This window comes from Callorhinus ursinus, unplaced genomic scaffold (genome assembly GCF_003265705.2).
Source record: "Callorhinus ursinus isolate GAN/ISIS: 27379988/994484 unplaced genomic scaffold, GSC_fseal_2.0 scaffold6, whole genome shotgun sequence".
Lineage (NCBI taxonomy): Eukaryota > Metazoa > Chordata > Mammalia > Carnivora > Otariidae > Callorhinus > Callorhinus ursinus.
The window spans coordinates 9,050,103-9,066,240 of NW_027397068.1; the positions used below are offsets into that span (position 1 = coordinate 9,050,103).

Below are 16,138 nucleotides of genomic sequence, written 5' to 3' on the forward strand. Positions count from 1 at the left end.
GAGTGAGTATGTATGTTGGCAGGAAAGGGAAAGAGATTGAGAGGGAGGAACTCATTTAATCCTCAGTAACCCTCTGAAATAGGTAGAGTTGCTATTCCTATTTATATGAGATTGCTAAGGGACAAAGCAGTAAAATAACTTGTCTTAAGTCAAGTAATAGGATTTAATGTTTAAAAAACAAGCAAGAGGGGCACCTGAGTGGCTCAGTCGGATAAGCATCCAACTCCTGGTCTTGGCTCAGGTCTTGTTCTCACGGTTGTGAGTTCACGCCCTGCATTGGGCTGCACGCTGCATGTGGAGCCTTTAAAACAACAAGAACAACAACAAAACAAAACAAAAACAGGAAAAGCAAAACCCAAACTAAGTAAAACATTTTTTTCTTCTTTGGGAGGAATATATAGATGTTGTTTTTTTGAAAATTTGTTTTAGGTTACAGAAGGAATAGTAAACTTTAATAATTTGAAACTAAATTTATCAGGAAGAACAATGAATATAAGCATTTTACTATTGTAGTGAAGATTAAGTTAATAGCCTTATTTAAGAATGTGTTAATTAGGGTTCTTTGTTTAGCAGTAGTGGGAATTTTATTAGTTTTGAATTTATTTGAGTAATGTATAAGTCTTTTAAAGGTAATCAATACAGGGCGCCTGGGTGGCTCAGTTGGTTAAGCCACTGCCTTCGGCTCAGGTCATGATCCTGGAGTCCCGGAATCGAGTCCCGCATCGGGCTCCCTGCTCAGCAGGGAGTCTGCTTCTCCCTCTGACCCTCTCCCCTCTCGTGCTCTCTATCTCTCATTCTCTCTCTCTCAAATAAATAAATAAAATCTATAAAAAAAATAAAAAAATATTTAAAGGTAATCAATACATATTTATGAACTATAATGGGAGCAGCTTGTTGAAGAAATTGGTTTCTAATCGCCACATAATAACTCTTTTTTTCTCCACATATAACCGAGATAATTTCTTTATTTTATTGGATTAAGAAAAAAAAATCTGCATTTGTGATGTGTTTCGTTTTTTTATTTGGCACAAAGAAGTACCTAAAACTCTTGAGGAAAAATAGGGCCATTGTCACATCAGTGATCTTTATGCAGCTTTTAATTGGGTATTCTACCAGTAAACATTTGAATATGAAACCTCAATATAGGAATATCTAATTATAAATTATATATGTTTATATACACAGTAGTCCCCCTCTTATCCGTCCTTTGTTTCACTTTTTGTGGTTTCGGTTACCCATGGTCATTTGTGCTCCAGAGCAGATGATCTTCCTTCTAACACATAGTCAGCCTCAGCCTGACTGAGGCTACCTCAGTCAGGTAGCCTAATGCTGCATCACAGTGCCTATGTCATTCACCTCACTTTATCTCATTGGGTAGGCATTATATAATTTCATCCTCAGAAGAAGAAGGGTTAGTATAGCACAATAAGATATTTTGAGAGAGTGTGTGTGTACACACACACACACCACATATATGTACTATTACAGCTTATATAGTTATTTGAGTCTGTGTACTAAATTAAAAATTTATGTTTTAGATAAATTCAATAGAACAAGTTTTTTCTATACTTCACTGTATACTTTCTTTGGAAACCGCTGGTTTATAGTGCTATGAGTAGCTGATGTTTCTGAGATAAATTATTAAATAACTGATTTATTTTTCCTGTTTTCAGAGTGTACTGGAGATATAACAGCAGTGACAGCAGATTTTAATTACTCAAATTTAATGTAGTGTATATTTCCAGTTTATTGTTTATGTCATGCTTTACCCTTTATGAAGATACCTGAGTATTAAGTGTCCCAGTTACCAGATTCCCTCTCAGCTCTGAATCAACTCAGTTACTTGCTCTGCAGTATTGGAGCTTGACCCTTTAAGCATTTCTTCTTTGATTGATGTTCAGCTTTGTTAGTAGAACATACTGCAGGGACACTACACAAGTTAGGGGCTTTAGTTTTGGTTTCTTGCTCCTGCTGCATGACTGCTAGTAGGACAGATATGGGGACATCCATTGGTCCTCTGCCCCAGATTGAGTGCTCACAGTAGACACACTCTTGGTGAGCTCGCAGCCCCAGCCCCAACTTAGTGACCATCTCACCATAGTTCCCCTGACATGTACGTTGCACACCCCAAACATCATGTCTCCTTCCTGGAGAGCCAGCAGCTAACACCCCAATTCCCCCTGCAGTTCTTCTTATACCATAGAGAGTTGTTTTCCATGGCCCTCCCTGTTTAGGCACTGCTGGGTCAGATTCTTAGTGTTTCCTAACTACTTATATTACATTAGCAGCAAGGCTTCATGGAGTAGATGAATAGGACAACTAAGTTCAGGATTCCAGTTGTGCCATCATCACTCTGGTCTTTAACAGTTACGATGTGAGTAAGTTACCTTTTTTTTTTCATTTAAGTGACCTGTGTTGAATTTCTCATCCTAATAAAAATAGTGATCAAATTTTTAGGTAAAAAGTGCTTACATATAACAATTGTCAATTCTTTTTGACTTAAATACATAAAAAGTATTGTGAATTATGGGTACAGGTCAATTGTGATAAGTATCAGTGAACTTTTTTTTAAATCCTCTTGTCCAGGGCACCTGGGTGGCTCAGCTGGTTAAGCGACTGTCTTCGGCTCAGGTCATGATCCCAGAGTCCTGGGATCTAGTTCCGCATCGGGCTCCCAGCTCAGCGGGGAGCCTGCTTCTCCCTCTGACCCTCTCCCCTCTCGTGCTATTTCTCTCTCTCTCTCAAATAAATAAATAAAATCTTTAAAAAAAAATCAACTTGTTCAGTAACTTACTTGACTAAATCTCTGGATTCCAAGGCCTGGCCACTTAGTACTGGAAAATACATATATCCATAGCCAAATCTACAGCTGAAGGGCTCTTGGATGAGCCTATTCCGTGGACAAATGTTTGATATTTATTGGTGACCAAATATAGTTTGGTTCTGGATTAAAAACTACTGTCATTACTTAACTCTTTGTCTCTGCCAGCAGTGACAATAAATGTCTACAAACCCCAGGAATATAAAGTAAATGAATGACTTAGGTAGGGAAAGAACAGTGAGGAACTAGAGTTCCCACCCAGATTCACTAATTGCTGACTACCTCCTTATTACTGCTATGTGGGAATTCTGGCCTAGTTTTGCTAGATCTTCTGGTTTCTCAAGAAGAACTAGAAATCCAGATTCTTAGTATAACATCACAATTTTGAAATATTGGCAACTAATTAAAAATGTCTGGGGGGAGAAACACCCCCATACACTGTATGAGCCAAACAAAACATGTCTGGGTAATTTAAATTTATTCCTGGATATTTTGAGCAATCTATCGTTTGCCAGAAACAGGACGTGAAAAACAACTCCTCCCTCAGAGTGAGTTTTGGTTCTTTGTGATTCCATCACAGTCTGTGTGTTTCCATTTTTCATTTGCATCCCTGGGAATTGTAATCTCCTGAATGCATCTGGAAAGAGAGGTGTACAAATAGCCAATAAGGTAAGAGGAGGGAAACAACTCAGGTTGCTTTGGTACCTAATTTGGAATAGAGAGATCTCTAAGGTAAATTTTCCCATTGGCACATAGGTAGAAATCTCTTAACATCTTCCTGGTCGTCTTCTCCTGTTTTGTTTAATTTATCCTGAGGCCTGACAGATATTTAGCCAGTATTTTAACTTTCCAACTATTTAAACATTGTATATATCCAAGTGTGATTTAATGAATATCTCAGTGGAAGGATGGAAGAGAGCCAGTCAGATAACTAGCTTGCAACCATGTTAACTTGCAACTTACATGATTAAAATTTTAAAAATATACTTATGTTAAAATTAGTTTATAGAATGTCAACATTGCTTAATTTTTTGCATTATCTGAGAAAATTCTCAAGTTTAGATTAATAATGGCCAGCTGTATTAGCTTCTGATTATTTTCACTGTGTTGAAAGAGCCAATATCAAGTGTGATAACCAAGTAAAAATAGCCAGTATCAAGTATGAAAATGAGTATAATAATGAAGCGTTTTTAAAAATACAAATCTTAGGGGCACCTGGGTGGCTCAGTTGGTTAAGCATCTGCCTTTGGCTCAGGTCATGATCCCGGGGTCCTGGGTTAGAGCCCCTCATTGGCTCCCTGTTCAGTGGGGAGTCTGCTTCTCCCTTGCTCTCTCCCTTTTGTGTTCTCTCTCTGAAGTAAATAAATAAAACCTTTAAAAAATACAAATCTTAATAAATAATTATAAATACGCATCTTTTTTTTTTTTTTTTTCATGGACCAATCTAAGTTTTTTATTTAAGCCATCTCCTGCCATAAGAAAAGGGATGGAAGATCGGTATACTGGTCATCATTTGATACAAGTAAGGAAGGTGAGCTTAAGGTCCCATAGACTTCTGGTCCGTGTGCAGAGTCATGGTCCAAACCAGTGCTGTGGTCCCCACTGGGTGGTGGTCCAGGTTCTCTCTATTCATCTTCATAGCCGGTTGGAAGTGGATTCACGTGAGAGTTATGGAATAGAGTATGATTACCATCTCCCCAGGGAAAGGGCTTGGACCTGATGCGGAGATGGGGGTAGGCGACGAACTCGGGTCTCTCCTGCTCTCCGTGACGCGACTTCAGAAAGACATTCAGCATGCTCGCACCCACGCCAGGGAGCGCTACGAAGTAGGTGAGAGCCTTCCACATGCGAGCTGAGCCCTCCTCGCCGTGGGCGCCACTCGACATGGAACGCCCCAGCTGTGCCCCGGACCGACCTAGCAGCCCAGACAGCGGAGACACAGACGCCGCCGCCATTTTCGACCTGGACCAATACGCATCTTTTTTGACATGGGCTCCACATGAAGCCCAACGCAGGGCTTGAACTCATGACCCTGAGATCAAGACCTGGGTTGAGATCAAGAGTTGGATACTTAACCAACTCAGCCACCCAGGTCACCTGACAGATCATTTTTTTTTAAATAAATTTTTTATTAAAATAGTTTTAAATTTACAGAAACATTGTGAAGACAGTACTTTGAATTACGAAATACCTCACAGTTGGTTTCCCACATTAGTCACATCTTGCTTTAGTATGGTACATTTGTCACAATTAACCAGTATTGATACAGTATCATTAAAATCTATATTCGGATTTCCTTAGCTTTTATCTTAATGTTTTTTCTGTCAGGATCCCATCCAGGATGCCACATTAACTTTTAGTTGTCATATCTCCTTCAGCTCCTCTGAGCTGTGATGATTTCTCAGATTTTTCTTATTTTTGATGACTTTAAGTTTTGAGGAGTACTGGTCAGATATTATCTAGAATATTCCTCAGTTGGAATTTGTCTAATGTTTTTTCTTGATTAGGTTGGAGTTACGGTATTTTGGCAGGAAGACCACACAGGTAAAGTGCCATTGTCATCACAGTCCTATCAAGGGTACATATTACCAACATGACCTAACACTGTTGATCTTCACCTTGATCACCTGGCTTAGCACTGTTTGTCAGATTTCCCCACTGTAAAGTCATTCTTTTTTAGCTCTTTCCATACTGTACTCTTTGGAAAGACACTGTGTACATACAGCCCACAATTAAGAGGTGTGAAGTTATACTCTACTTCCTTGAGAGTAGAGTCTAGGTAAATTATTGGGAATTTTTTTCTGTAGGAGGTTTGTCTCTCCTCCTGCATTTATTTATTCAGTCACTTATTTACATCAGTCTGGATCCATGGATATTTATTGTATACCCTGGGTTATAATCCAGTATTATATTTTCTTGCCCAAATTGTTGGAGCTTTGGGCATTGGGAGCTCTTTCAGTTGACTCATGTATTCCTTTGACATAGCTCTTCACCCCAGTCCATGTGTGTGTTTTGCATGTGGGTGTGTTTTAGCACAAGTTTTTTTATCTAGAAGAAAAATTTTAAAATTCAGGTTACGTTTTATGTACTAGTTATCCCTCCTTTTTTACACCCTTGCTAACCCTAAAACCCAATAATTAACAAAATTCAACTACTGTGTCAAGAAAGAAGAGCCTAGAAAATTTTGAAGTTCTCAAAGCAGTGAAGAATGCCCATGCTTGCTACAGGGAAATTTACCAGGAAATGGAGCTTTTAGGCAAGTGGATAGATATTTTTAAGAAGACTGAAGAAAAAAATTCCTTCAAAGGAATGTTTAAATAGCTAAAAACATCTTTGAAGCATAAGTTTTACTTTTGACCAACTTTAATAGTTTTTGGTGATATAAAACTCATTTCCAGTAATTGGACTTTCATATATAATCAGCTTGTATAGTTTGATTTACTAAGAGTCAGCAAAGTCATTGGTTGGGGTGGGGAGGGGGGCGGGTCACAACTCTCTAGTACATAGTATTAATACTAATTCCAGTTTTTTCTTCACTGTTTCCTTTTTTAAGTTATAAAAATAACATTCTTGTTATTTAAAAATCCAAGCAATACAAAGGTTATTTTCTTCTCCATCCTGTTCCCCTCTTTACTCCTGAAGTAACTAGTTGCAAAATTGAGTATCTTTCCAGACATTTTTCTGTGTATTCACATAAGTCTAATTCATTCATATTTTTATGTTCAAGCTTAAAAAGTGGGATCATGTATATTGTTCTGTGCCATACATTTTTTTTCCACCTTATGATATATCCTGGACATCATTCCATATCAATAAATTCAAAACTACTTCATTCTTTTTATTTTATTTATTTTTTTAAAATTTTTAAGATTTTTATTTATTTATTTTTTAAGAGATTTCATTTATTTGACAGAGAGAGAGAACAAGCAGGGGGAGGGGGAACAGCAGGCAGAGGGAGAAGCAAGGAGCCCAATGCGGGGCTCTATGCCAGGACCCTGGGATCATGACCTGAGCCGAAGGCAGCCTCTTAAATGACAGCCACCCAGATACCCCTTGAGATTTTTTTTTTTTTTTTTTTAAGTAATCTCTATACCCAACATGGGGCTCTAACTCATGACACTAAGATCAAGAGTCACACACTTTTCCAACTGAGCCAGCCAGGCGGCCTCTACTTCATTCTTTTTAAATAAACATTTCATAGTATGGAAATACCATAACTTATTAAAGTGTCTTCTATTAGTGACATTTATGTTATTTCCAATATTTTGGATTACAAGAAATGTCAAAATACCCTTATATCTCTATTTTTGCATGTGTGTGACAGTATTTGTTTAGGATTATTTTGTGGAACCAGAATTTTTAGTTTAGCAGTTATGCCCATGTAAAATGTTTGTATTGCTGGCTTGACCTCCAGAAGACTGTACTGATAAACATTCTACAGCACTGGTCGTTTTTAAAGTTTTATAATTTTTGCCATTTTGCAGGGTGAAATTGTGTCTTGTAATCTCTATTTCTGGCAACTCTGGAGGTTTAATTTCTTTTTCTTACACATATGCTTTGCAGTGAAGTCTTTCAAAAGTTTTGATTTTCCATCTCTGAATCTGGGTATTGAGGGTGTTATAGTAAAAGTCGTTTTCAGATAATTTCTATTTTAGGAGTATTTTTTAAGCCTTTCTGTCAGGTACCTCTGAATTATAGTTAATGTTTATATTAAAAAATAATATGATTTTGAACCATTCATGTTTAAGCAATGTTTAATATACGTTGATTGGTATTTTCTTTTTCATTAGTTTCAAATTATTTCTATAAATTTGATTACTTATATTAGAAAATTTAGACAGCCAGGGATCTATGACTTAAGTGATACTAATTTGTTTAAAATTTGTCAAGTCTGATTCCACAGAACAATCCCAAACAAACTTTCTCTATATCCTCACCAAAACTTGGTATTGTCTTTTTAATTAAAGCCATTCTAGTGGATATGCAGTGGTTTCTTGTAGTTTAATTTGCATTTCCCTGATGACTAATGATATAGCATGTACTTTTTAAGCCATTTGTTTTCTTTGACAAACTGTCCATTTAAAACCTTTGCCTATTTTTGAGGAGTCATTTGTCTTTTTATTATAGAGTTGTAATGTTCTTTATGTATTCTAAGTTATCTGATAATATCACTTAAAAACATTTTCTTTCAGCCTGTGCCTCTTTTCATTTTTTTATCTTTTTTTTTTAAATGAGAAATGCTTTTACTCTCCGTTTTTTTTGAGGTATAATTGACAGATAAAATTATATATTTTTAAGGTGTGCAAGATGATTTGATATATACATTATGAAATGATTACAGTCAATTAAAACATTCATCACCTCACAGTTGCCAATTGTGTGTGTGTGCATGCGTTGAGAACACTTAAGATTTACTCTCTTAACAAATTTGAAGTATACAATACATATTAACTCTAGTCACCATACTAAACATTAGTTGCCCAGAATCTGTTCATCTTATAACTGAAAGTTTATACTCTTTGGTCAGCATTTCTCAGTTTCCCTCACCACCGCCTCCAGTCGCTGGCAACCACCACTCTGTATTCTCTGTTTCTGTGAGTTTGACTTTTTTTTAAAGGTTCGGTGTATGAGTGACGTCATTACAGTATTTGACTTTCTGTGTTTGGCCTGTTTCACTTAGCATTAATGTCCTCTAGGTTCATATATATTGTAGCAAATAGCAGGATTTTCTTTTTTTTTATGGCTGAATAATATTCTGTGTTGAATATATATCACATTTATTTATTCATTTGCCAACAGTTAGGTTATTTCCATATATTGGCTATTGTGAGTAATGCTGCAGTGAATATGGAAGTGCAGATACCTCTTTGAGATACTGATTTCATTTCCTTCAGGTATATACCCGGAGGTGGGATTGCTAGATCATATGGTAGCCCCATTTTTAATTTTCTGAGAAACCCCATACTGTTTTCCATAATGGCTGTACTAATTTACATTCTCACCAGTAGTGTACATGGGTTCCTTTTTCTCCACATGATCGTCAACACTTATCTCTTATCTTTCTGATACTAGGTGTGAGGTGGTATCTCATTGTGGTTTTGATTTGCATTCCCTGATTAATGATGTTGAGCACCTTTTTATATACCTGTTAACAGGCCATTTGTATCCTTTGGAAAAATGTTTCCAGGTCCTTTGCCCATTTTTTAATTGGATTTTTTGTTGTCATTATCAAGTTGTATGAGTTCCTTATATATTTCAGATACATATATTTCCAGTATCAACCCCCTTATCAGATATATGATTTGCAAATATTTTCTCTCATTTCATGTTTCCTCTTAATTTTATTGATTGTTTCCTTTGCTGTACAGAAGCTTTTTAGTTTGATGTAGTCCCACTCGTCCATTTTTGCTTTTGTTGCCTGTGCTTTTGGTGTCGTAGCCAAAAAAAGTCATTGCTAAGACCAGTGTCAAGGAGTTTTGTTTTCTTCTAGGAATTTTATGGTTTGGGGTCTTTTTTTTTTTTTTTAAGATTTTATTTATTTATTCATGACAGAGAGAGAGAGAGAGAGAGAAGCAGAGGGAGAAGCAGGCTCCCAAAGAGCAGGGAGCCCGATGCGGGACTCGATCCCAGGACCCTGGGATCATGACCTGAGCCGAAGGCAGACGCTTAACCATCTGAGCCACCCAGGCGCCCATGGTTTGGGGTCTTATCTACATTTATGTCCTCAGTATATTTTGAGGTTTGTTTTTGTGAGTGGTATGAGATAGGAGTCCCAATTTCATTCTTTTGTATGTGAATATTCAGTTTTCTCAAGACCATTTATTGAAGAGACCATTTATTGAAGAGTCTTTCCCCATTGTGTGTTCTTGGCACCCTTGTCAAAAGATTAGTTGACCAGAAAAAAAAAAAGATTAGTTGACCATATATATATGGGTTTATTTCCAGGCTCTCTGTTACATTCCATTGATCTATATGTTTTTATGCCAGTGCCATACTGTCTTGATTAATCTAGCTTCATAATATAGTTTGGAAACCAGGAAATGTTATGTGTCCATCTTTGTTCTTTCTCAGGATTGCTTTGGTAATTTGGGGTCTTTTGTGGTTCCATACAAATTTTAGGATTGTTTGTTCTTTCTCTGTGGCAGATGTCATTGGAATTTTGATAGGATTGCATTAAATATGTGGATTGCTTTGGGTATTTACAGACATTTTAATAATATTCTTCCAATCCATGAGCATGGACTTAATCTTTGCATTTACAGGTTTCTCCCACTATCCACAGTAGAACATTCTTATGAAACTTTTCATAAGCCAAAATTGTGTAAAGTGAAGAAGCATTTACCGTTTCATAAAAGCAAAAATCATCTTCAGATTTCTTTCAGTTAGTGAAAACAGGTACTAATGTAGGTCTTTAGTAAAAGCCTAGTAGCATAAAACGATCTTTCAGATAACAGGGGAAAACTATATCTTCTGCCATTTCTTTAATTGATGTCTTACAGTTTTCAGGGTACAGGTCACCTTCTTGGTTAAATTTATTCCTAAGTACTTTACTGTTTTTGATGCTATTGTCAGTGGGATTGTTTTCTTAATTTTTTTTCAGATAACGTTATTAGTATATGGAAATGCAACTGATTTTTCTATTTTGGTTTCATACCTTGCAACTTTACTGAATATGTGTCTTTTCATTTTTTAATGGCATTTTTTGAAGTGCAAAATTTTTAATTTTGATAAAATCCAATTCAGCTGTTCCTTTTTATAGATAACACTTTTAGTGTTGTATCTATGAACTCTTATCCTAACCCTTTGTCACTAAGATTTTATCCTACATTTTCTTCTAGGAATTTTATAGGTTTGGCTCTTCATTTAAGTATGGTCCATTTTGAGTTAAGTTTTATATGTGATGTAAATGTCTCATTTCCTTTTTATGCATGTGAATATCCAATTGTACCAGTACCATTTGTTATGTTGAGAATGGATCACATCCCGTCATAGCTCAGGTTATGTTGATTAACATTTTTCCTGGGAAGAAGTAACTTTTTAATTTGTTTTTAATCAAAGCTCCTTGTGGATCATTGAGTATAATGAAACTGACTAGGGGAAAACTGGTTTCTAATTAATTTTATTACCATCCAGGATAGTTATTAAAAGTTACAGAAATGAAAGAAATTGAGCATCTTTTAAGTTGGGCTACCTGCAGTTGTATTTCATGTTCTAAGGTAAGTATACTAGTCCATTTGGGCTTCTATAACAAAAATACCATAAACTGTGTAGCTTAAAAACAACAGAAATTCATTTCTCACAGTTCAGGTTGGAGAATCCAGGATCAGGGCACTGGCAGAATCAGTGTCTGGTGAGAGCCTACTTGCAGTTCATAGATGGCGCCTTCTTGCTGTTTCTCACATGGTGGAAAGGGCAAAGGAGTTTTCTTGAACCTCTTTTATAAGGGCACACTCAAATTCATGAGGGCTCTACCCTCAAGAGACCTAATCAATTCTCAGAGGCCCCACCTCCTAATACCATCATCTTGGGAGTTAGTATTTCAACATATGAATTTTGAGGGACACATGTATTCAGTCCATAGCAGTGGGGATATCATATATGTGGCATTGGCCCATGATAGACATACCCAGTAGACTCTGGTACCTTTTCTGGCTGAGCCCCAGCAAGTTCAGATTGAAACTCATGCTGTCGTTATTTATGGCATCTTGACTCTGCTTCTTTGAATATGGTTATGTGCAAATGGGTTTGTAGGTTCCTGGATATACTAGGGTTAAATTCTGTGTAGAGGGTGTTTGTTTGTTTGTTTTTTCTCCCTGCGGGATTTTGCACCTCCCATGTGGCATTTAGCTCTATGTTGGAATAAAGTCATCCCTCTAGACTTGAGCCATATGCTTCCCTTCACTATGACTGTTTTGACTATTGGAATCATGATATAAAGGTACAGGTCTGCCGGACATATGCCCTTACGGTTCTTGGAATATAAATACAAAGTCAGAATTGTCCTTTTTAGGGTGCCCTATGTACAGAAATAACTATATAGCATTATGAGAATTAGTTCATTGGATGGGATCTAAAAACATTCCTACTCTAGGTTAGGTAGTAAGCATTTTTTTTTTTCACTACTTCCATTACATCGAGTTTCATAGGAAGTTAGTCACTTGTGAGCATTGTGAATAGTTTAGTATCAAACATGTTCATATTGATCCAGTATTGACACCCTCTACACCAAGAAACTGATCTGGTTGCATGTGTACGCCTTCCTTATTGCAAAGGATATACTCTACAAGAACTGGGCTATGTCAGGATAGGGAATAGGAAATTGGAGATCATGATGTTCATGCCACCCAAGTGCTGCGAAGAAAGTAGGCCTTGGAGTCTGAGAAACTCTGGAAAGTGTTTATAGCATCTATATTGAAGTAAGATCATAAAATGATCTTGGATTTCATTTTAAGTAAGAGACTCTCCTGAATTCTCGCTGTTTAGGAGAAAGGTGTATAAAAGTAGTATCCTCAGAAGAAAATACGGTGATGGAAAGCTCTCAAACCTGAAATACAGAGGTGGACTTAGGAGTTTAAGTGATGTAGATGAACATCAGTTCTTTAAGTCAGACTTCTAACAAGCTTGGTAGTTGGAATTCTCTTGGATCTCTTATGTATTTGCATTGTCCGCCGTAATGACATTTTTATTTTTCCTTTCCAGTCTTTATTACTTTCATCTCTTCTTTGAATTGCACTTATTAGTCCTATGGTGTTGAATAGAAACAGTGGTAGCAGTCATTTTTGTTTTGTTTCAGGCTTTAAAGGGAAATGATTTTAACATTTCACTTTTACCAGTTCTAGTCAGAGGTACCTTTTACCCCAAAGTCTACCTGGGATTTTAGTTGATCACAATTTTATCTTTACACTGGATTAGCCATCTAGCTAATAGTTTCTATCCTTGGTGCATTTCAGTTGGATTGTGTGTGTGTTTCTTTTTTTTTTTTTTTAACTGATTTGTAAGAGTTATTTTTATGTTAATATATTAATAAGTATTTGGGAATATGGATTGCAAATATTTCTTCCCAATTCGTGGCTTTTCATTTGATTTTTTTGTGGGGTTTTGATGAACAGAAGTTTTGAATTTTAATGTTGCTGCAGTTGTCATTGTCTTCCTTTATAGTTTTGTACTTTGTGTCTTATTTAAGAAGTCCTTCTTTTTCCCTTGAGATAGTCTCTTCTTATGTTTTCTTCTTACAGTTTTAAAGTATTACTTTTCCCGTTTTGTATTCTCAGGACTCTGAGATCTTGACGCGAGCAGAAACCAAGAGTCAGTCACTTAACTGACTGAGCCACCCAGGCGCCCCAATAAATGATATTTTTTTTCCTATCCAGTCTTTATTACTTAAACTTTTTTTCTTACTACACTGATTAGCCCTACAATGTTGAATAGAAGCAATGATAGCAGGCATTTTTATTTGGTTTCTCACTTTAAAGGGAAATATTTTTAACATTTCACCTGTAGGTATGAGATTTGCTGTGGGTTTTACTGAATACCCTCAGTTATGTTGAGGAGCTTTCCTTTTATTCGTTGTTGCAAAGAAGGTTTTTTTTTCTTTACTTTGAATGGGTTGCATTTTTATATGTTCTTTTTTGAGTAATTATTGAAATAATCATATAGTGTCCCCTTTAAATCTATTATTATGGGAGCCTGGGTGGCTCAGTTGGTTAAGCAACTGCCTTCGGCTCAGGTCATGATCCTGGAGTCCCGGGATCGAGTCCTGCATCGGGCTCCCTGCTCAGCAGGGAGTCTGCTTCTCCCTCTGACTCCCCCTTCTCGTGCTTTCTCTCTATCTCATTCTCTCTCTCAAATAAAGAAAATCTTTAAAAAAAATAAATCTATTATTATGTTAAATTAGTAAATAGATTTTTCTAATTTCAAACTGTCCTCGTATTGCTAGGATAAATCCTACTGGGTCCAGAATACTTTTTTAAAATACATTGTAGCCATTCTTTCCTTCCCAAATAACTCAGTCCTTATCTTTAATCCATTACTTAGGGTGAAGTAGGTAATCTGGGGATGGGAGCAGGGGTGCTGCATTGACCCACAGTGAGTGTCAGAGCCCAGACTGGGCAAGGAGGGTGTCTGCACAGAGTAGCAGCTCAGTGGGGCAGGAGTCAGGGCCCAGTTAGGATGACGTATGCTCCATAGGGAGGTGGCTCACATGGCTGTGTGTGGAGATTTAGAACCCAAGTGTAATGAGGAGAGAGCATCCATGAAGGGGGAAGGAAGCAGCCTGAGGTGGGGCTTCACAGCCAGACCAGGGTGAGGGGTGCATTTCTGCAGAGGGGCATTTCTGTCAGAACCTAAGTAGAAGGAGAAGGGTGGTTGGGGGAGGGGGGAATTACCTAGAGAGATAGCCAATTCCAGCATGCTAAGTCAGAACCCAGAAGGAGGGCAGACCCTGCTTTAATCAAGTGATCAAAAGGAATGTCCTAATGGGACAGACTGAAATCAGGTACCACTTAATACAGTGCGATACAATGAGAAGAAATCCCTGTCACTTCTGTGGTATTCCTGCTAAAATGCATAACATGAATACAATTACAGGAGAATACCAAACCCAAATTAAGGGACATTCTGCAAAATAACTGGCCCATAATCTTTGATAGAATAATGGTCCTAACTGATAATACATCGCATGGTTCTGAACTGTATCCTTTTCTCTACAAGGAATGATTGGGATAATTGGCACGCTTGAATGGTGTCTGAGAATTAAATGGCATTAACTTATCAATATTTATTTCCTGATTTTCATGGTCATAGTCTGTTGACATAGGAGGTCCTTGTTTGTAGGAAATACACACAAATATTTAAAGGCAATGGGGCATCAGATTGGCAACTAACTTCCAAATGGTTCAGGGAAAATTTTTCTCTGTACTGTATTTCCAACTTTTCTGTAACTCTGTGATTGTTTCAAAATATTTTAAAAATTTTTAAATGTTTGGGCGCCTGGGTGGCTCAGTTGGTTAAGCGACTGCCTTCGGCTCAGGTCATGATCCTGGAGTCCCAGGATCGAGTCCCACATCGGGCTCCCTGCTCAGCGGGGAGTCTGCTTCTCCCTCTGACCCTCTTCCCTCTCGTGCTCTCTCTCTCTCATTCTCTCTCTCAAATAAATAAATAAAATCTTTAAAAAAAATAAATAAAATTTTTAAATGTTTATTGTAGGATTTGATTTAGTAACATTTAGGGTTTTTTTAAGATTTTATTTATTTATTTGATAGAGAATACAAGCAGGGGGAGTAGCAGGCAGAGGGAGAGGGAGAAGCAGGCTCCAATGTGGGGCTCCATCTCAGGACGCTGAGATCATTTCCTGAGCCAAGGGCAGACGCTTAACCGACTGAGTCACCCAGGTGCCCAGCATTTAGGATTTTAAAATCTCTGCTTGTAAGTGAGATTGCCTGTGATTTTCCTTTCTCATACTACGTATGCCCAGTTTTCAAGTTTATAGTAGCCTCAAACAATGAATTGGGAGAGTTTTCTTTCCCTCCATTTTCTCCTTTTTTCCAAAAGTTTCTATACTAAAGAGATGATCTGTTTTCTAACAGATTGTTTGCTGGATTTTCCTGTAAGAATCATTTGGTGATTTGTTTTATTTAACTGGATTCAGGTTCTTTAGTGGGTAAAGGACTCTTTCTGCTTCTTTTTGAGATAGTTTTAGAAACTTTTTCTAAAATATTTCCCATTCAGATTTTTAAGCTTTTTCATTAAAAATCAATTATGTAAAAAAAAAAGATTTTTAAGCATTTCAAATAAGAAATAAAGTTATTTAATGTATTAAGAGTTTAAAAATTGTATTGCTTCTGTAGTGGTGGTCTCTTTCTCATTCCTAATTCTGTGTATTTGTGCTTTGTCTTTTTTGATAAATTTCATCAAAAGATTTTTTTTAATCTTTTCAAATGACCAGTGTTTGGAGTTGTTGATCCTTTCTCTTGTATCTTTAGTTTCTATTTCATTTATTTCTTATACTTTTTTACTTTTAAAAAATTATTGTACTTTGAGTTTATTCTGTTCATTGTCTAAGTTAAGTTGGCTTAAGTTGGCTACTTAGTTTTCACAAATTTCTGCATAATCACAAAAATCTTTTTTATTACAGAAAAATTAGAAAATAGTACAATGGATACCTTTCACAAGATTTGCTGGTTAACATTTTGCTCTCTTTGCTTTGTCTCACACTTTCTTTTCTCTTTTTCCTGGATTTTTAAAGTTAGCAGGCATCATGACATTGTCCCCCTTATATTTTTATATCCTAAGGCCAAAGACAATCATCACACTTGGGAG

General features: G+C 36.7%; 1 protein-coding gene and 1 pseudogene across 3 annotated transcripts in view; one reads left to right on the top strand and one right to left on the bottom strand.

The window, feature by feature from the left end:
- Positions 1–16,138, top strand: part of ZNF292 (zinc finger protein 292) — a 103,004-nt gene that overhangs the window by 18,532 nt on the left and 68,334 nt on the right. The gene's annotated exons all lie outside the window — the stretch shown is intronic.
- LOC112815970 (cytochrome c oxidase subunit 6A1, mitochondrial pseudogene) lies at positions 4,246–4,786 on the bottom strand (annotated as a pseudogene).